This window comes from Schistocerca gregaria, chromosome 3 (genome assembly GCF_023897955.1).
Source record: "Schistocerca gregaria isolate iqSchGreg1 chromosome 3, iqSchGreg1.2, whole genome shotgun sequence".
NCBI lineage: Eukaryota > Metazoa > Arthropoda > Insecta > Orthoptera > Acrididae > Schistocerca > Schistocerca gregaria.
Window position 1 is genome coordinate 571,467,477 of NC_064922.1, and position 22,492 is coordinate 571,489,968.

Genomic DNA, 22,492 nt, shown 5'->3' on the forward strand with positions numbered 1-22,492 from the left:
AGGACGCCGATTTGATCAAAACCGAGCCCGAGCGCATTTTGGACAAGCCCTCCACCTCCCCGAACTTGTCCTCTAAGTGCTCGACGAAGAACTGAGGCTTCATGGATGTAAAGGATTCACCATCAGCTCTCGTACACACCAGGTAGCGGGGCGAGTATGGTTCGCTGGAATCCTTAGTCTTTCGTTCCTCCCATGGTGTAGCCAGGGAGGGGAACGATTTGGGGTCATATGTAGTTGCGTTGTATTGAGCCCTGGAACGCTTAGAGACTGCTGGCGGCTGGCCGCCAGCAAGAGATGATGTACCACGCTTCATTGCTGGTCATCCGCCCTGATGCCACCTACTCTGACCAAGGGCCCTCCCCACGGGCGCCACCCAGCCTCAGCAACGACCACCTGGCAGGATGGCCATTGCCAGGAGTCCCAATGCCCCAAGGAGATAGGTATCTACTCCTTGGCATACGTGGGGAGTTAACGGCGCTGGCATCAGCAGAGCGATCCCTGTGTAGTCAGGGGGCTACAACCAACAGGGTACATGGCGGCCCCACCACAACGGACTGGCTACCGTGCTGGATTTCAGGTGATGTAGTCCAATATCGTCATTGGCGCATAAAGCGACACAGCATAGCAGACTGCAATAAACTGCACCCAAGAACAAATCCACGCCCAAGAGATGGTAGGTGAGCGGGACTGCTAAGCGATGACGACAAACCTGGCTAGAGATGGTAATGCATGATGGACACATCGCTCCTTGTAAGGCGCCCTTCCCCAATCGGCTCGCTCTTCGGAAAATTTAGAAGGATGGAGGTCAAACCCGTTAGGGGACCATCTCACAAGGCCAAAACGTTTGAGACTCCTTTTAGTCGCCTCTTACGACAGGCAGGAATACCGTGGGCCTATTCTTACCCCCGAACCCACAGGGGGGAGATCTTTGTGAACAAGGTAGGGATGGTAATTTCGGTCTGTGAAGGCCCAGTGAGACTCTTGGACTATTGTCAGAAGGACTGCTTGTCACTACAAGTACGACTGTCATGGTTGGCTAGGCTACATGGAAGTGACTTCTTAGTATGGTATGAGTGGCAGCTGTCGAACTGGATTTATTGCTAGTGGTTGGTAGGTTTCATGTGGGCAGAGGTACTGGTGTAGCCATCTTTGAAGTGCAGGTCAACATCGAGGAAGTTGGCTTGTTGGGTTGAGAGGGACCAGGTGAAGCGAAGGGGGAGAAGGAGTTGAGGCTCTGGAGTAACGTGGATAGGGTGTTCTCACCCTCGATCCACATCACGAATATGTCATCGATGAATCTGAACCAGGTGAGGGGTTTGGGATTTTGGATGGTTAGCAAGAATTGGTTGGGCACAGGATGGTGCCATATGGGTGCATATTGCCATACCCCAGATTTGTTTGTAGTTGATACCCTCAAAAGGGAAGTAATTGTGAGTGAGGACATAGTTGATGTTGACGATCAGGAAAGAATTTGTAGGTTTGGTATCCAACGAAAGTAGGGAAAGATAGTGTCCATCAGATCAGTAGATTATCCTATAAGATACACACAGTCATTTAGTGTAAGGCTGCAATTAAATCAGCGGTCTCCTAAAGAAAGAGATTTATCATTTCCTAGTGGCTGCTTAAAACTTTATGGTACTCATATTCTAAAAGCTGTTGAGTACGTGAGATAATAAAGGTAGCTGTCAACAATTTAGGTTTTTGCTATACATCCAAACAAACACTTAATCTCGTAACAAGTACGGTGCTACATCGCCACTTGACATCTAAGCTGCAACGATGAACGTTCGAATATATCTTCATCATATTTCACACATTTGTTAATTTTTCAAATTGTAACTTTTATGACAATTGTGTTAACTCGTATGATCCACATGGCAAATTTATCTCTCTAAAAAGTCTGAAGACAGCTTAATTAGTGAGAAACTGATCAATAAAAAGGGTTACCATTTACACCCTTATGATATAAAATTTTATTAGAAACAATCACTGTGCCAGCCAACAGATGCTGTAAGAGAATCTGAAATTACTAAGGTGAGACATCGTGTGTTAGTTGTTGCTTTGTGAAGACGTATGGTACCTGCCTCGCAACAGACAGTGGGCCTTGTACAAGTAGGCATCTTGCAAGGCTCGACGATACAGATAATCGGACCGTAGGTCCAAGAATTAGTGGAAAAACAACTGGCTAAAAACAAGACTTCGTCGTGGAACCTTAACTACCTATGGCAAATTGAGACACACATCTCGCAAACAGTATAACGTCGGCGAGTCCTTGAACGTCAGCAAATGTGAGTGGGTGTGCCAGCTATATTCCTGCAGCCTAACACCTGACTGACACAGGTAAATGACATTAAACATCAGTAAGATTAAGAGGCCCACCATATATTCAAATTGATCCCTCTGATAAAGACTCGGGTTTGTTGAGGAATGAGACTGTTGTTATCAGCAAGAGAGTCATTGTTGGTGCCCGGTAACTACCGAAAAAACAAACAAGTCCTTATGTCCAAGCCTGAATTGCCGTAGCTAACAAGTATAGTCCACAAGTTGCTCTACTTCAAACCATACTGTCGTAAAAGTCTTTTTCTTGTCGTGGGTCTCCTTTCTGCCGTAAAGCACTACCATATAGAAGATTTATGCCTATTATCTCCTAGATGGGAACATATAAATTAGTGTACGGATCCAGACGTATGAGAAACCTCCAACATCCGCATCCTGTGAACCCTTTATCGTAACTACATCATTCGCAGTAATAACAGTACAAGACTTTATGATGGTCAACAAGAAAGTGCGGGGCCGGAGGGACATCGCTTCTGCTTCTTAATGCCCGGGACATCGGCATCTGGTGGCGATAGATTTCCCTCAAAAGAGGAAGGGGAAGTTGGGGTAAAGCGTTCAGGCCGAGAAAGGTGACCACTGCATATTTTATTGTCCTGAAGAGCATTGCTACCTGCCAATAAGTGTTCATGCTAATTGTGTACACCATGATCATTCTTAGTTTGACAGAGGAAGCCTGTTCACGCTATTTTTTGTGCAAACTCTTTTAATTTACATTTCTATGATGAAAGATAACTCGTTTAAAATTTTGTTGTTATCTCATTTAAAAATAGTGTACAACATTTTTTCAGTATAAGTGGGTAAACAAGTTATTTTGACTCACAAATGTAGTTCCCTGTTGTTTCTATCGTTTTGATAGTTTCATTTATGCCCCTAAGAGAATCTATCAGATAATGTGGCCACACTACTCCCTAGCGAAATGTGGGAAAGATGTCCACTTGTCCGAACAGTTCACTTGGTTCAAATGGTTCAAATGGCTCTGAGCACTATGGGACTTAACATCTGATGTCATCAGTCTCCTAGAACTTAGAACTACGTAAACCTAACTGATGACCTCAGAAGTTAAGTCCCATAGTGCTCAGAGCCATTTTTTTAAACCTAACTAACCTCAGGACATCACACACACCCAGGATTCGAACCTGTGACCGTAGCAGTCTCGCAGTTCCAGACTGAAGCGCCTAGAACCGCTCGACCACTTTGGCCGGCAACAGTTCACTTGTAATCTGTACGAAATGTGTAACACCCCAATAAGAGTTCACACTTCAGTATATCACGTACACTACGAGCGATGTTCCGAAAGTAGCTATCGTCATTGTTTTTGAAAGGGAAGATGGTACCCCAGGTAGCACAAGAAAACGCAATGTCAGTCCACAGACGTTGCTGTTCGGCGTCAATGGCGGAGGAGCGACGCGTGTGGAAACCACCGAAGAACAGAGTGCGCGACGTCATTCGAGTACACATCATGATGACAGACGGACGTGAATTGACAATATGGTTCCAAATGAAGTGCGTCTTGTTATCCGGTACGAATGGTCACGTGGTACTAGTGTGTTCGTTATCCATGAGCGTCTACAGACCATCTATGGAAAAGAGATTTTTGTCTCGCCATATGTTTGGTCACTGCAGTTACACGTTCAGAGAAGGAAGGCAAATTGGGAAGGATAAGGTCAAAGTGGGCGTCCCTTTACATCCACGAATGAAAACAACATTGGTAGAGTCCAGGACATAGTGTTGATTTCCTGCAGCTAGAGACCGTCGAAGTGATACACTACTGCAACAAACTCACAAAACTCAGGTCTGCCTTTCGGCGAAAATACAAAAATGTTCGACGGCGCTGGAGGTAACCCCTCACGGCGAGAGATGGGAACACATAATGCGCTCCGCTCTGTTACAATTGAGCTAATACAAATATTCGATTGATTGCAGTCTGCTGCAGCGGCTTGGTTTTGATGCATGCACTAGGACATCAAGAAAATGTGTCCGGAAATCAGAGCAACAATCCTGGGCCTCTGTTACGATAGAAAATGCTATTGATACGGGGAAGAAGGATAAGATCCCTTCTTCAACAGCAAATAAATTTCATATTCGACATAACACGCTGAAATAAAGAGTTCTTGGGAAAAAATATACAATAGGATGCCTTATGGTGCTTTCAGTAAAGAACAAAAACAAGATACCGTTGATTATGTTTTTGAAATAAAAAAGCGAATTACTGAATTTTTGAGGAAAGGTCTATGGAGATGAGCATTCTAGTTGGGAGAGCGGAGAAAATATCGCATCGTCTTAGAAGTGAGCCGGAGATGGCAGGCAAAGGCAGCACCATAACAAGTAATTAGCAAGATCAACGTAGACAAATTTTCTTTTATCCTTAAACCACTGCTAAAAAACGATTTGAACCTCCTCGTCACATTTATAAAGTGGATGAAAGCGTTGACTGTTCAATTCAAGAACAGCAAAGTATTTGCACCTAAAAAGCAGACGCCAGTCCGGTGGACTTACTTCAGCCAAAAGAACGTTTCTGCCCACTTTCGGAGTACATACATCCAAGCTAGCTATTTTATGCCCTTAGGCTGGAAAAAAGTGAACATTACGTAAGGACTCAGAACAATGAATATTGGTCGTACTCATTATACATATTTTTACTTACAAACATTCAGTGTGATACCATATAATACATAGATTCAAAATATGTAAGTAACAGGCTTCTATCAATACCCATTGTTTGGCGAAAATTCAGTTTCCTTTAGAATGGCCTCTTTACTCCACCTTTCCCTACTCATGGTACACCATAATAGTTGAACGTGAAAGTCCAGTGCCTGCACTACCTCGGAGGTACCCAAGGGTCTCGCATCCACGATCTGGAGGCTATCGGATGCTGCTGCTGTCTCGTGTCTTCCCTAATCTCCAGCTGATGGCGAATACATGTCACCCCTTACATCAGAAACAGGTTACACGCAGAACTATAGCAGTCCCCAGGACATGAGGAGCGCCCTCTTGCCGAAAACACACCTAACGCCAATTGAAATGCTCGCGTACGTAAATGTATACTATATTACAAAGAGAGTCTTCGTCCCCTCTCAGTCAGGATCTTTTTCTGGACGTAATTCCGATGCCGTGTTTCGTGGCCAAGTGTGTTACAAAACTGACTACAGACACGTTGAACAGTCCGCCGCGAAACGCCAACAAATCCAGCAACTTCGCACACAGTATGGCCATGGGCACGGCCAAACACGATTTCTAGTTTTGCCGCTCTGTCATCTCCTTACATTTTCCATGTTTTCTTACAACGTCCGTCTGAATCGTAAATATCCCACTGATCGCTACTGCGTTGTGCTCACATAGAGGCCACGCGCGACTGAACACGTGACTCGATCGCTGCACCATCTGTAAAGGCTTAATTACTCATCTGTGTGCGCGCACTCGGGTGACTAATTTTTGTCTGTTGAGCTTATACAGGTGGACTATTTGCAAAGCAAGGAACGATGCATCGCGAAATGAAACCACTGAGGAAATCTGATGAACTTTTGTCTAGATGTGTGGGACAGTGTCTCTAGTTCTCCGGTCTCTAGTATGTCACGCCAACCTTCTCTTCTCATTTCTGAGCGCACAATGAGCGTGTAAGGATGTCTAGAAAATAGTGTCTCTCACCAAGTATGGGTGCCTGCCGAAAGATTTCGCCTGGTTTCATGCAACATCGCATAACGTACCAGTCATGCAGTTCCTTCTTCATGACAGTTCTTGGAAGCACACTGAAGCGGCAATATGGACACTCCTGGAGCGTTCTCGATGGGAAGTGCTTGATCACCCACCATACAGCCCCGATCTGGCTCCCTCTGATGTTCCTCTGTGCTCATATATGCCGCTGGGTGTGAAGACAACATTTTGGCAGAGATAACGAGCTGCACTTCAGAGTACAAAAATATAGGAGGCTGCCTTCTATGGCAAGGATATTAGAAAGTTGGTAGAACTCTAGGACTGATCTATAAGTCGGGATGGCAGCTATGTAGAGAAGTAACTGGAAGGTGTAGCTAATTGTTGCAAATAAAATAGTTTTGATTTTCACTGTGGTTTCCATTTTGCGACCGCTCGTTCCTTACTTTCCGAATAGTGCCCGTATCTCGAGCTGCAGTTGACGAACGTACATTTATTGACGACGGTTTAATTAAAGCTGCCTGACTATTGTAGGGAATATTTTATTCGAAACTGCTGAAAAACAGCGTCCCATATCGTTCTAGATAGTACGAACATAACTGATGCATATAGTTCCAGTGTTATTAACTGCCCTAATGTTATTGAAATGCCTTCACAACATTTGCATGTTAGTTCTACTCAGATTTCACCTATTTCTATTTCAGATTTACCTAAAAATGAGGCAGAGGTTGTTAAGAAAGTTATAGGAAGAGTACAGCTCAAAGAGTAATAAAGAAAGTGAGCGGGATATGGCTTCAGTGCACGAACATTTGAAAGAAGTGAGATAAGTATGCTAATTAAAGCAGTAAGAAGAATTTTGTGTCTTGGTTGCACATAGCTTTCGATTTGGCATATTTCTTCTGTCTAACAATTATTTGTGAAAAATATTTTTAAAATAAATACGGAAGTATCCCAAAATGATTTTTTCACTTTACTATCAAATACGTTAGAGATAATGCACAAATATTTACATCACAGATTGCCCAAATATTAAAGTTATTCATTCTACATCTCCCCAGCATTTCCGTGCAGCGCTAAAACCACTCCTAACCATAAAATCCCAAAATTTTTCTATAGCCTATGTAATTGGCCATTATCTTCTAAAGTCATGAAAATCGGGTTTTTATTGCCAATGTTTCCCTGGAACCTTGTCTTCTGTCCCACGAAAGACTTAATTGCCAGCGTATCATCAATCTCAGACGCTCCACTAGTATTCAAGGATCTGTCGTTTAATCATTCCGGCAGAGTTTCACTCAGAGTAAGTACTGTCATCTGGGTGGCCTTGGTTGTCTGGGAACACAATTTCACTGTCTCCTTAAACTGACGTCACAGCTTGGACTCCCAATTTTTTAGCTTTAATGTTGTTTTACATGTAACATTATGTCTAAGGTTCATGAAATGATAATATCTAAATGAAGCATAATAAACTGTACCCAGATTATCGTTTAAGCCAACAGTGGAAAAAATACTCCTGTTGGAGCACAAGAAAGGGGAATATGCTCCTGTTTAAAATGAAACGTGGGGCACCAGCTGCCTCATTCAACCTTCCTCAGCATCTAAAACGTTTCCCCAAAAATTTTGGCACGCGAACATACTCGCTGTCTTCTTAACATGCAACTCATCTCTCACTCCCACAAGCCTCTCTAAAGTAACTCGCTCACACCCACTAGTCCACCGCAATAAGTCGCTCATACCCAGCCGGTCCCACTTGACAGTTCTCGCGTACTCATACAGCCCAACACATTGTCGTTGTTTCTTTGCGTCTCTCCACTGTCACTGTCTCCTGTGGCACAGCCGTGGTGTCCTTCGTTCCCTCCTCCCACTGCCACTGCCTCCCTCTTGCTCTCTCTTACAGCTATTATCTCATTCATTCCTTCCCACTGCTGCTGTCTCTTCTCATAGACACTATCTCTCCCGTCCTTGTTGTCATCGTCGTAGACTCCGTCTCTCATTATCACTGGTTCTCTCCTACTTCCATTTTCTCCTTCTCTTTTTTCCTCTCCCACTGGCACTTTTCACTTTCGTCCTACCACTGTTCTGTCACAATCAACTATGATCCACAACTGCTGTATCCGTCTCTTTCTTTCACACTGTCATTGTCCTCTTCGCTGTTTCTAAACCATAACAACTGTCCACTGTCTTATAGCATTTATAACATTTCCGTTAATTTTGTATTGCCACTGTCTCTTTCTCTCACAGTATAAAAAGAGCGAATACGATAGCATAAAAGTTTTTGGAAAATTTTTAAAGGTACCGAGAAAGGTAGAATGAGGCAGGTGCTTTCCCTCTGCAGTCACTATTTAAACTGGAGCATAGTCTCCTTTCCGCTGGCACACTTCTCTTCCCTGCTACAGCAAGGAATCTCATTCACATGAAACTAACTTTGTAGGTCAATAAAATGTTGATAGTTTACTTATGTGAATTTGAAATTAAGCAAAATTAATGTTACACTTCAGGCATGATTTTACACACACAAAAATTTGCATCTTCTTCAGTACTACAACATGGAGTTCACAGTACTCTTCTGACAGTAACGGAAACACTTTATACTGTCTCTCTCCGTCCTCGGTCACTTTATAAACTACGTTTCCGCATTTTACCTGAGTATTTTACGTGTACAAGAATGGCATATTTGAACTGCTGTGTCTCGGGAACGAATAAAGATACCAAGAACAATCTTTAAGGTTGTTAAAGGTAGGGATCTTATCAATATATAATAAGAATGACAGCCATTTGCTGTGTCGCATGCTCGAATCCTGCCTCGGGCATGGATGTGTGTGATGTCCTTGGGTTGGATAGGTTTAAGTAGTTCTAAGTTCTAGGGGACTGATGACCACAGATGTTAAGTCACATAGTACTCAGAGCCATTTGAATTTGTTTTAAGTAGTTCTAATTTCTAGGGGACTGATGACCTCAGAAGTTAAGTCCCATATTGCTCAGAGCCATTTGAACCATTTGCTGTGCATAGACGTCTTGAAAGCCGTGTCTAGGTTTTGGAGTGCTTCTCAGTAACCGATAAAGATTTTTTTAAACGGGAAGATGGCATTTCTATATAACTGTCTGTTAAAATTTGAGCAATTTGTAGCGTTTAGCTATTTAGGTGTCCGGTGCTGAAGGTGATGAAAAATTGTGAAAAACGCTTGTTTCGTGTTTTCTCAGGAACCGCCCATGAACTAAATAATGCTTTCTTAAAGTGCTTAAGGCGCGCCGTAGAGGACATCTGGTGCAAAAAAAAAAAACAAAAAAAACGAAAAGAAACATTTCATTAAGTTAAAGGAAGCGTGTAATTCAAATACTGGCAATCTGCTGTAGGGTAATTACAGTATGACGATTCTTTTGTCGCACGTACATATGGTACCTAGCCGAAGGCCTTTACAATATACTTGACCCTAACTTTCTGTCACCAATAGAACTAGAGGCATGAGCGCCAGAAGAATCCCGTTTTTATTCGCAGCATACTGGAACATACTGGTAGCACATACAGTGGCGTGTGTACCAGTGACGCAAGATCTCGAAAGGCGGTTTGTTACTAATAGTAGGAGAAAAAGAATATTCTGGTCACAATGGAGAACAACATACTTACTGACAGAAATTTTAATCTCAAATTGGTTATGTACAGGAACAGTCACACAACAAATAACTCGCTTCAGTCTACATCTGCCATCTACAGATCAGGATAAGAAGCAGGTGCTTACTTTAATTTTACACGCTGTTCCGACGTCGTTTATTTGTGGAAAACCATGTTGATTATCACCAATCAATTAAAAGACGAAAAGAAATTCTATGACTCAATTTTCAATAGCCTGTGTGATGCCACGCGTGATTAGCCGAGCGGTCCAAGGCGCTGCAGCCATGGTCTGTACGGCTGATCGCGGCGGAGGTTCGAATCCTCCCTCGCGCATGGGTGTGTGTGTTTGTCCTTAGGATAATTTAGGTTAAGTAGTGTGTAAGCTTAGGGACTGATGACCTTAGCAGTTAAGTCCCATAAAATTTCACACACATTTGAACATTTTATTTATTTATTTATTTATTTATTTGAGACTGTGTGGTGAGTGTGGTCATGGCTGGTGGATGGCAACTACGTTCATAGCTGTTTGTCTGTACTAGGGGTGTCCTGTTGGCCTACACATCAGTAAATAGCTATCACCTACAGATGGCCACGCGTGGTAGCAGCGAGGCCTTAGGAGGCTTGTCACGGTTCACGCGGTTCCCCCTCGTCGGAGATTCGTGTCCTCCGTCGTGCATGGGTGAGTGTGTTGTCCTTAGCGTAAGTTAGTATGAGTTAGTTTAGGTAGTGTGAAAGCTTAGGGGCCGATGACCTCAGCAGTTTGGTCCTGTAGAACTTACCACAAGTTTTCAAATTTTCCTACAAACGCCACAGATGGCAGAGACTAAGAAGTTCCCGTGCATTGTACCTCCGAGCTCCTTTTTCCTACCGATGTAAATTTCACCTAGTAATCTCAATAAAACTTTCCTTCATCACTCAATAAGACTCCTCATAAAGTCTCTACAATGGCACCTTCCTGGCTATCTCGTGAAGAAAATCTAACGATCCTGCTTAAGTTTCCGCTGAAGCGACCCCAAGGTGCTCATTGTTTGGGTAGATAAATATTCAATGAGGCTTCCGGGGCAGGGAGCGACACGCAGCCGGCGGTCACGCCGAAGACATCGATCGCGCCGCCAGCGGCCGTCGCCGTCCGCCGTGACTGGCAGGCCCTCAGCTACCCGCCAGCCAGTCAGCCACTAGTGGGAAACGCGGCGCGCGCTCGCCTCTCCGCTACACTATTTGCAACGTGGCGGCCGGCGCCGTCCAGCCTGCAGACGCGGCCGCACGCACCGCCCCGGTGCAGAGGGCGCTCCGTGAAGTGGGCCGCCGCAGAATCTCTACCCATCTGGCCCGCTTTAAGAGCCGACGACTCGCTCGCACAAGAATCTGATGCTGTATAATTGCCGGTTAGTGTGGTGGTATTCCGGCTGTGTGAATTCTGAGTTCGTGTCGACAATGAAAGATCATAGCGTCAGATTATGTGATAAAATGTACTGAATCTCTTCTGTGGCAGTCCAATGGATGGATTAAATTTATGAAGCATCTTCTATAGCTCTCATGTTCATGGATAGCTTCTCTTTGCACTTGTCAGTTTAAAATCGTATTGACGTGATAATCTGATTATGGAGACTAACGTAATTCTAAAAGTAAGTCATTTTTCAAGTCACCGGCTACTTTTATAGGTAACAGTCATACACGTTACTGTGAACAATTCCTAAAGGAAAAATAATGACCACACGCTCTCAAGTGATACCAACACACAGTTCTTTGAAACAGCTGGAAAATATGTGGCGCCAGTAAATTACGAGGGCGTGCTAAAAAGTAATGCCTTCGAATTTTGTTTGTAAACTAACTTACAGCTTTTTAAATAAAACGAATGGCATTAACATGTTACTTTATTAGTCCGGGTGACAAACACATTTCTCTCAATGAGATACAAGCTTGCTATTACCGTCTATGTAGAATGAGTTCGTTGACAGAGCCACAGCTTCACTGCTTGCTCCGCTTTGTCACTATAAAAGTCAAGTCTTCCTAAGTTCTCGAAACAGGTGCAAATCGCATGGGAACAATCCGGGACTGTATGGCGGATGGTCGATGACAGTGAAGCCAAGGCGTCGCTTTGTTGCAGATATCTCCTTCGCTCCTGTGTGATGTGGCATTTTCATGTTAAAGGGGAAAAAGCTCCATGTATGAATTCGAAAGTCGATTACAGCACGCTGTTTCTCACGCACCGACATAGTTACATCAGAGCGCGCCAAGTTATACGCTACAATTCGGAATCCCTAGGGGCAGAGGGCTGCAAACATGTACACGTGAAGTATAAATGTATAGAACGATGGTAACGTTTGGTTTATTGAAAAAGCCTTAAGATTTTTCACACAAAAACTTCAAAGAATTACTTTTCAACAAGCCCTCAAATTTGTTGTATTTCATAGATTCTACTCCATTACAAGCCGTATTACGCCAACTCTCATTCAATTTCATTTCATTTTTGACTTGTATTTAGAGGTTGTGTGAAAGGTAAACTAGAATTTAGATGTTCGTTAGTAGTATCGACATTGCAAATAGGGTTGTGGCAGTGGCATTTTTGAAAATTACTCTTCAAGTACGAATTGGCGATAAAACAATGCAGCATGCTAACGACGTTCTCATTCTAGAAAGTTGCTAACATACGAACTTTTGTAACGGTTGAGGCTGCAGTACATGTTTCTGTCACGTTCTCCTTAAGTATATCTTATGCAATACACTCTAATAACATTTCCGTTCTTTTAGGAAATTTACTGATTAGCGAGATAAAGCACAAAACGGTCCTAGCCTCTTCGCTTCCCCGTATCGCATATGGCACACGGAACTGGTGACGTTTACCTGCAAATAGAACCCATTTAACGCAAATGACATGCGTGCCAATACTTTGCTCGTTTTCCACGAGGTATCATTAGACTTTCAGCGCTCTGTATCGTCAGTTACACGTAACATAAATATTACATGGATAAACAGTTTTCTACTGCTAGAACGGAAGAGGTTAAAAATCGAAAACCTTTGACAATGGCGTGATTTCGTTTAACAGTGACTGCTAGTTAGCACTGATTAACAAGGTTACTGTCTCAAACAAACTGGCGCAAGGTGACGCGAGAACATTTTATTTCTACAGATGTGACAGTTGGTTTGTAAAGTAAGTTTGCATGAAATGGTGCCACGATAAATATAGACAAGGGATAACTATTTGGCTACGATTCAGGAACAACTCAAAGACTTTGGATACTTACGCAAATTACCATGAAAACTAAGTCGTAAATACGTAGATTTACGACAATGATCATACAAGAAATGTTCTTGACGGTACTTAGTTGTCCTACAATTGATGATCGTGTTGTCATTTAAGAGCATAATTTGGCAACATTGTTGCGAATTAAAACATAGAGACATTCGTAGCTTTGGTCACTACCACGCACTGTTAATACAGCTAAGGATGCTCAACGACTCAGTGAACACACATTGAAGGATGTCGAGAAACGTCTAACTTCCGCAAAATGCTCACCTAGTTGCGGATGCTGGCGGCAGCAGACAGGTATAGGAGGGCAGAGTCCTGAGCACCGAAGCTCTTCAGCACAGATGTTCCTTTGCCGGTAGTCTCATCGTCAGCTACACGTGGCAGACGTTGTGTCGGGAACTGTCGACTGCCCTGATCCGAGCAGTGGCTGTCCACTGGCGTCTCACGGAGACGAGTCGGCCAGAGGACACAGGCTAGGTAATGACGACGGTTGTGAGGAGGTCGCTGCGAGCCAGCGACCGGCGCGAGTTTACCGCAGCGCAGCGCAGCGCAGCGCGGCGCGGCAGCGGCGTTGGCGGTTGGTGGCGCGCGACGCGGGCACCGACTGGGGGCGGTTGGCTAGCGCCAGCGGCTGCGGCGACGCCGGCGGCGGCGGCGGCGGAGGGGGCCACAGCGCCGCGGCGCCTCGCCCGGGACGCCCCCCTCCCTCCGGCGCATGCGCACTCCGCAGCCACCGGCGCTGCCGCCCGATGCCAAAACCACCAGTCCGGCTCCTCTCTGTTTTCCTCTCTCGTATTTGTTCCAGTCGTCCATTCTACGCGAGCGTGAGAGGCTGTCATTTTCAGGCAAGAAAGCAGCTAACCCGCCGCCGCTTGCAGCACACTGATATACGACGTCGAACCTTTAGAATTTCCAGAACACACACGCAAGTTGTAACGTATTGAAACGTCCCTTTGAAAAATTTATACATGAATGGTCTATGTGAAACGTCCTCTTTGAACAATTATACACGAATGTGCTTAAACTGACACACAATATTTTTTAGCGCAACGCAATCTGACTTTCAATAATCCCTAAAAAAGAATAGCCCTGACTAACATTAACCTATATGTTTCACAAATCGCTTACCTCACAAAAAATCTTCGTTACTCGAACTACCGCAATACAGCGAGCGCCACTACCGCCAGCTAACTAAAAGATTCAAACTACTGAAGGCACTGACTACTGATAGGCATAGTTAGCAAATGAAAGATTTTAATAGAGAACAAACAATATATTTACCTCACTAGTCATAATATATATAGCAGTTCATGACACCAATTCTTACAAATTTCAAAACTCCGCCATCTCTCTCCCCACGTCCACCACTGCTGGCGGCTCACCTCCAACTGCGCAACGCTACGCGCTGTTAGCATCCAGCTGCCGCTGCTCAACACTACAATGGCAGACAACAATGTGAACTAAACGCAGACTGCGCACAGCACAGCCAGTGATTTTTCATACCGAGCGCTAAGCGGCGTTACCAATAAGAAAACCTAAACAGCCTACTTACATAGCCCACATGCTCCCCACAAAAATTTTTACAAATTGTTTTGGGCAGTGGCCAATAATGATTTGATAAAATTTTTCATAGTTACTATAACAAAGATATCAAATGCACACACTTATTGATACAATGTTGGTCAGAAGCTAAAATTCTCTCACAGTCCATAAAACAGTCCTGATCGTTCATCATAGTAAAATTGCAGTGTTTTTTTCAAAGTCTGAGCAATAAAAGAAATTGCACTTGGAAGTAGTGGATTTCTAAGCAGTCTTGAAGAAGTAGTGTTGTCCTTCCAACGAAAGACAGTGCTGACTCTTTACATGCAGGCAGGTAATGGGCCACAGCAGAGTCCGTCGACGTTGAAGACTATCGGTAGGTAGGTCATCACAGAGCAGACCCACTGTAGTCGTGGTAGAGATTACTATTGGTGGGCCACCAGAGGTGCAGACCCACTGCAGTCCTTGTAGAAATAATGGTATTGGTGGGTCATCAAAGGTGTAGATCCACTGTAGTCCTTGTAGAGATGGCCAGCAGCCATCTGTTTGACTGTGTAGGCGCACAATCACCATTGAAGAGTCTTGCGGATAATATAGCAAGTCCATAACCACCACTTGTGCACTCACAAAAATTGTTGTTGAAATGTCCTTAGAACCAGCAATGCAGTTATCCAGTCCCTTACTGAATTATTAACACACGTGCAAACACTATCAGTCCCTACTTCTCACATATTTTCCATATACTATGACCAACAGAAACGTGTGCAGTGAAATGTAACTTACAAGTTACTTAATTTGATGAACTGGTGTCAATTACAATTTTATAACATAAGAATTACTCAAGCTACTGCAATACAGCGAGCGCCACTACCGCCAGCTAAGTAAAAGATTCAAACTACTGAAGGCACTAACTACTGATAGGCATAGTTAGCAAATGAAAGATTTTAATAGAGAACAAACAATGTATTTACCTCACTAGTCATAATATATATAGCAGTTCATGACACCAATTTTTACAAATTTCAAAACTCCGCCATCTCTCTCCCCACGTCCACCACTGCTGGCGGCTCACCTCCAACTGCGCAACGCTACGCGCTGTTAGCATCCAGCTGCCACTGCTCAACACTACAATGGCAGACAACAATGCAAACTAAACACAGACTGCGCACAGCACAGCCAGTGATTTTTCATATCGAGCGCTAAGCGGCGTTACCAATAAGAAAACCTAAACAGCCTACTTACAGTATAACAACTTCACCGTGCACAGGACGTTTTGTTCCTTCAAACCATAAGATGACATGAGATATGTTGTTGTTGTTGTGGTCTTCAGTCCTGAGACTGGTTTGATGCAGCTCTCCATGCTACTCTATCCTGTGCAAGCTTCTTCATCTCCCTGTACCTACTGAATCTGCTTAGTGTATCCATCTCTTGGTCTCCCTCTTCGATTTTTACCCTCCACGCTGCCCTCCAATACTAAATTGGTGATCCCTTGATGCCTCAGAACATGTCCTACCAACCGATCCCTTCCTCTGGTCAAGTTGTGCCACAAACTTCTCCCCAATCCTGTTCAATACTTCCTCATTAGTTATGTGACCTACCCACCTAATCTTCAGATTCTTCTGTAGCACCACATTTGGAAAGCTTCTATTCTCTTCTTGTCCAAACTATTTATGTCCACTTTTCACTTCCATACATGGCTACACTCCATACAAATACTTTCAGAAACGACTTACTGACATTTAAATCTATGCTCGATGTTAACAAATTTTTCTTCTTCAGTGTGGAACTGTGCGACGCTACGGTGGCAGCTTCGAATCCTGCCTCGGGTGTGGACGTGTGTGATGTCCTTAGGTTAGTTAGGTTTAAGTAGTTCTAAGTTCTAGGGGACTGATGACCTCAGAAGCTAAGTCCCATAGTTCTCAGAGCCATTTGAAACATTTTTTTCTCAATACGTCCGCATTTCTGCGATTTACTCTCATTCCATATTCCGTATTATTTTCACTGTTCATTCCATTCAGAAGATCCTTTAATTCTTCTCCACTTTCACTCAGGCTAGCAATGTCATCAGTGAATTTTGTCATTGGTATCCTTTAACTTTGAATTTTAATGCCACTCTTGACCCCTTCTTTTATTTTCGTCATTGCTTCTTCGACACACAGATCGAACAGAAGCGGTGAGAGACTGCATCCATGTCTTACACAGTTTTTAATCCGAGTACTTTCTTATTGGTTTTCCAGTCTTATTATTCCCTCTCGGCTCTTGTACATATTATGTATTACCAGTTTATCCCTATAGCTTACCCCTATTTTTCTCAGAATTTTGAACATCTTACGCTGTTTGATGATGTCGAACACTTTGGCCAGGTCGACAAATCCGATGCACATGTCTTGATTTTTCTTTAGTCTTACTTCCATTATCAACCGCAATGTCACATTCAGTTGCAAGTATTTAGTCACAGAATACTGAAATTAATGTGTTATGACCAAAGCTACTGAATGTTATAACTGATGTTACAATCACCCAAATGTGATTTATGTATAGGCAGTACCACAAGACACTCATTATGCGAAATCATTTTCGTGATACAACATCGAATTTCTCCTTACTCGTACAATCTTTTTCGCATCGTTTCACAGATAATAACTAACGCTGACCTGATCATCGTTTTCCTCCCCTGCCAACTCGGATGTGTCGGTAATCACTGACAATAACAGCGTCTTTTTCATCTCCACCATTAGAATCAGCTGGACCCTCATTAACTGCATCATAAATAAATGATTGCTCTTGGTACAGTTCAGGCCCATAAGATCCTACTATAACAACATTTTCTCTTAATTATAGAACTAGATATCTCAGCAAAAAGCGAACAAAAATGCAATGAAGTAGCAACCTTAACTTGTTCGCCTTGCGGGACTACAGTGGTGTTTAGCGGTTACACAAACTCCAGCAAGCTGAAACCTGTTTTAACAACAGCTCACTAAGTCGTATACGTAAGTAAAGTTACAAAAACATACTTGTACCACTTTAATAACATCTCGTAGTACTAAAAATTAGTGTGACATGCCATCTAGCTATTTATTACAGAAATTTGTCATAAGCGATGTAGCACACACCCACACAACACTGCCGGGCTAGATGATTTTTGTTGAAGAATCCCTGGAGAAACAGATATGGATGAGGAGCTAGCAGCCGCACTAAATTTATGAAATTTATTCGCAACTGAATCTTTCTGACATTAGCTACATTAGGTGTAAAGATATTCCCCGTTCGTGACAAGAAAATTTGTGCCGGACCTGGTCTCGAACCCGCATTTCCCACTTATCGTCAGTGGTCGCCTTAACAATTTCGGCTGTACGATCAAGCCTGGAGGAGCAAAATGATAATTGTACTGCTAAAGTTTAACACCTTTGTGATATTGAAACCTTGTGGCTAATCCCACGTATGGTTACGAATGTTGGGGTCTTAGGAGGTATGAAGTATGGAGGTTTCTGTCGCTGCTGGAAGGGAACTCGGATAGCCAAAGTGGTTAAGACAGAGGCGTTGTCTTACGTCTTGCAGTGAGAGGACTGAGCTGCAGATTTCTCAAATATGCGATATTAATTTAACAATCTGTAAATGATGCAATTCACTATAGCATATCAGTCGTGACATGGCGGCAACCGACATTAGGGATGGCTGGTTTGTGCTTAAATTACACGCTGCGGTGGAGCATATCGAAGTTTATATGATTGTGATGCCCAGATTACCTTATTGCAGCGTCATTTGCGTTACATCCCGCCAATGAGTAGGTTCAGAGAGGTCACTGTTAAGAGACAGTAACTGATTAGACCTTCGTAATTGTCACTATAAAATACTGCGTACAGAAGATAAATAATCGGATTAAATACTTCATAAGGGTTCTGACTCTTAATATAAAAAGCAATTAACGAAAGAACATCAATGGTGACCAAACAATCCGCCGAAAACCTCGCCTGTTTTTCCCCTCTATACAAAACACAACGAAAACGGAATAAATGATTAGGAGACAACGTGGTTCCTTGAATCAGGGGAATAAAAGGTGGAGTCGACACTGTACATCTGCTCAGATTGAATTCCCAAGAACAAGAGACAACTTATCAAGAATATTACGAAAGAAAACTCCTCCTTCACCTTTTTCTCAGTGGCTTTACATTCATCACCTACAGAGTTTATGGAAGTATTGATATCTCAAATAGATTTTTTGTTTATGCAGCAATTATTGACGTCCTTTTCTCATAAATGAAATTGTCTTCTCTTATTATTTATGTGACACAATCATTAATTAACCGCGGAGGAACTACAGGTAACAGTAAGTATTAAGTAATGCTTCGAGGTGACAGATAGCGACAAGTGAGAAATACGGGTTCGACTCAGGGTCCGGCACAAATTTTCAGATGTCAACCATAAGTAATATCTTTATGCCTAACATAGCTAATGTCAGTAAGATCCTGCAATTGCGATTGAACTTCATAAAATTATTTTTGAACCAGATTTATTTAAGTACACTTTGACGTCATTGTCTTTCTTGTATGGTGGAGAATATTTTAACCAGACGGATGGCATCAAGACGGGGAGCCCTTGACTCCAGTCATACTTTGAGATCATCGCCTTGGACACGACTTCAGAAAAGCTTATTTGGTTATTATCGTTTTGTTGACGACACGGTCCTTGTTTGGCCTCCTGCACGTAAAACCTGGGAGAGTTCTGAGACTACATCAGTAACATCCATTACAAAATCTCGTTCACGACGCAAATAGATAAGAGCGGTTCCTGAACTTTCGTTGACGTCATCTTCCGCAGAAAAGGAAATGAATGTCTGAGACACAGTGCTTGCCAGAAGCCCAGTCACACAGATCTGTGTCAGCACGCTACCAGGTACCAACACCCATCACAAAACTCTCTGACCTGAGGGTGTGTCGAATAGTAGCCATTTCAGGAATCGAGAGACTGCTGAAGGAACTGAGCTACGTATGGGCAGTATACAAGGAAACTGATTACAGCAACCGATAAATATACTAAGTCATTTAACACAAGACACGTAATTAGAAAATCCTCAAGGGGGATAGGTAAAAGCTTTCGTATTTGTCTTTCTGTGGCTCAGTAAGAAGAAAGATTATCCGGTTCCTAAAGAGGCGTAAAGTGGATTCAATCTTCTGTCCACCATCAAAACTTAGAGCACTTATGAGGTCTGTGAAAGACGGTGTAGGCCTCAGAAAACTAGGAATTTACAAACGACAATGTGAGTCTTACACTTTTATATCGAAGAGACTGTGAGTACAATTAATAGCGCAGTACGGACCACGGGAGCTGTTACAAGTACGGAATCCTGAGAGATCACTGGAAGCAGAAACTGTTCTGGAAAACGGACACCGAACTGCATTCCACAGGACGTCTGTTATTAAACGGACAAATGATTCCTGGGAAACGCTACAAAAGAAGAGAAAGATAAATTTTTAAAAACACCCTCAATAGAGATGGTGGCATGGACCTAAGCTCATCTTGGGAGACGAGCACTGGAACGCTGATGCGAGCGCAGCGGGTGTGCGAAGAAAACATTACCACATATGGTGCTGGAGTGAGCACCATTGACGCCACACACAGCAGCGAAGCTATCTAAGGGCGGCTTCAACAATCACACAACAAACACCACTTGCAAACGGCTAAGGAGCAGTCGGCAGAAAACTAGTGGACATTTAACCATGTGATGCGGTGGGAAATTTAAAAAAATTATTTTTGCTTTCAGATACTCGTACGTACTGCCATCATGAAATTTAACAATGGTGCTAGTACTTCTCTAAACAGGGACCTCAGGAGGAATGGTCAATATTTAGGGATATGACAGGAACGATCACTTGAAGCAAAGAACTTCATATAGACATATGTTCTATTCCAAGCGATTTAAGTAGTAGAACGCATTTGACGTACATTGTTGTTTATTTTCTGTATTATTTAATACATTGTGCGGCACGCATGTACAACAGTTAGTAAACATAACAACATACATTCTGTTGTCGTTGTTTTTGTTGTCTTCAGTCCTGAGACTGGTTTGATGCAGCTCTCGATGGTACTCTATCCTGTGCAAGCTTCTTCATCTCCCAGTAACTACTGCAACCTACATCCTTCTGAATCTGCTTAGTGTATTCATCTCTTGGTCTCCCTCTACGATTTTTGCCCTCCACGCTGCCCTCCAATGCTAAATTTCTGATCCCTTGATGCCTCAAAACATGTCCTACCAACCGATCCCTTCTTCTAGTCAATATGTGCCACAAACTTCTCTTCTCCCCAATCCTATTCAATACCTCCTCATTAGTTACTTGATCTATCCGCCTTATCTTCAGTATTCTCGTGTAGCACCACATTTCGAAAGCTTCTATTCTCTTCTTGTCCAAACTAGTTATCGTCCATGTTTCACTTCCATACATGGCTACACTCCAAACAAATACTCTCAGAAACGAGTTCCTGATACATAAATCTATATTCGATGTTAACAAGTTTCTGTTCTTTAGAAACGCTTTCGTTTCCCTTGCCAATCTACATTTTATATCCTCTCTACTTCGACCATCATCAGTTATTTTACTTCCTAAATAGCAAAACTCCTTTACTACTTTAAGTGTCTCATTTCCTAATCTAATTCCCTCAGCATCACCCGATTTAATTTGACTACATTCCATTATCCTCGTTTTGCTTTTGTTGATGTTCATCTTATATCCTCCTTTCAAGACACTGTCCATTCCGTTCAACTGCTCTTCCAAGTCTTTTGCCGTCTCTGACAGAATTACAATGTCATCGGTGAACCTCAAAGTTTTTACTTCTTCTCCATGAATTTTAATACCTACTCCAAATTTTTCTTTTGTTTCCTTTACTGCTTGCTCAATATACAGGTTGAATAACATCGGGCAGAGGCTACAACCCTGTCTCACTCCTTTCCCAACCACTGCTTCCCTTTCATGCCCCTCGACTCTTATGACTGCCATCTGGTTTCTGTACAAATTGTAAATAGCTTTTCGCTCCCTGTATTTTACCCCTGCCACCTTTAGAATTTGAAAGAGAGTATTCCAGTCAACATTGTCAAAAGCTTTCTCTAAGTCGACAAATGCTAGAAACGTAGGTTTGCCTTTTCTTAATCTTTCTTCTAAGATAAGTCGTAAGGTCAGTATTTCCTCACGTGTTCCAACATTTCTACGGAATCCAAACTGATCCTCGCCGAGGTCCGCATCTACCCGTTTTTCCATTCGTCTGTAAAGAATTCGCGTTAGTATTTTGCAGCTGTGACTTATTAAACTGATAGTTCGGTAATTTTCACATCTGTCAGCACCTGCTTTCTTTGGGATTGGAATTATTATATTCTTCTTGAAGTCTGAGGTTATTTCGCCTGTCTCATACATCTTATTCACCAGCTGGTAGAGTTTTGTCATGACTGGCTCTCCCAAGGCCGTCAGTAGTCCTAATGGAATATTGTCAACTCCAGGGGCCTTGTTTCGACTCAGGTCTTTCAGTGCTCTGTGAAACTCTTCACGCAGTATCTTATCTCCCATTTCGTCTTTATCTATATCCTCTTCCATTTCCATAATATTGTCCTCAAGTACAACGCCCTTGTATAGACCCTCTATGTACTCCTTCCACCTTTCTGCCTTCCCTTCTTTGCTTAGAACTGGGTTGCCATCTGAGCTCTTGATATTCATACACGTGGTTCTCTTCTCTCCAAAGGTCTCTTTAATTTTCCTGTAGACAGTATCTATCTTACCCCTAGTGAGATAAGCTTCTACATCCTTACATTTGTCCTCTAGCCACCCCTGCTTAGCCATTTTGCACTTCCTGTCGATCTCATTTTTGAGACTTTTTTTTTTGCCTGCTTCATTTACTGCATTTTTATATTTTCTCCTTTTATCAATTAAATTCAATATTTCTTCTGTTACCCAAGGATTTCTAGCAGCCCTCTTCTTTTTATCTACTTGATCCTCTGCTGCCTTCACTACTTCATCCCTCAGAGCTACCCATACTTCTTCTACTGTATTTCTTTCCCCTATTCCTGTCAATTGTTCCCTTATGCTCTCCCTGAAACTCTGTACAACCTCTGGTTCTTTCAGTTTATC

At 42.9% G+C, this 22,492-nt stretch overlaps 1 protein-coding gene across 3 annotated transcripts in view; it reads right to left on the minus strand.

The window, feature by feature from the left end:
* The window catches only part of LOC126354246 (potassium voltage-gated channel protein Shab), a 1,056,422-nt gene extending 1,042,993 nt beyond the window's left edge, over positions 1 to 13,429 (minus strand). For all 3 annotated transcript variants that reach the window (XM_050003752.1, XM_050003751.1, XM_050003748.1), the window contains exon 1: positions 13,110 to 13,429. The gene's annotated coding sequence lies outside the window, so the exon portion shown is untranslated. The remainder of the gene's footprint in view (positions 1 to 13,109) is intronic.
* Positions 13,430 to 22,492: the final 9,063 nt, after the last annotated feature.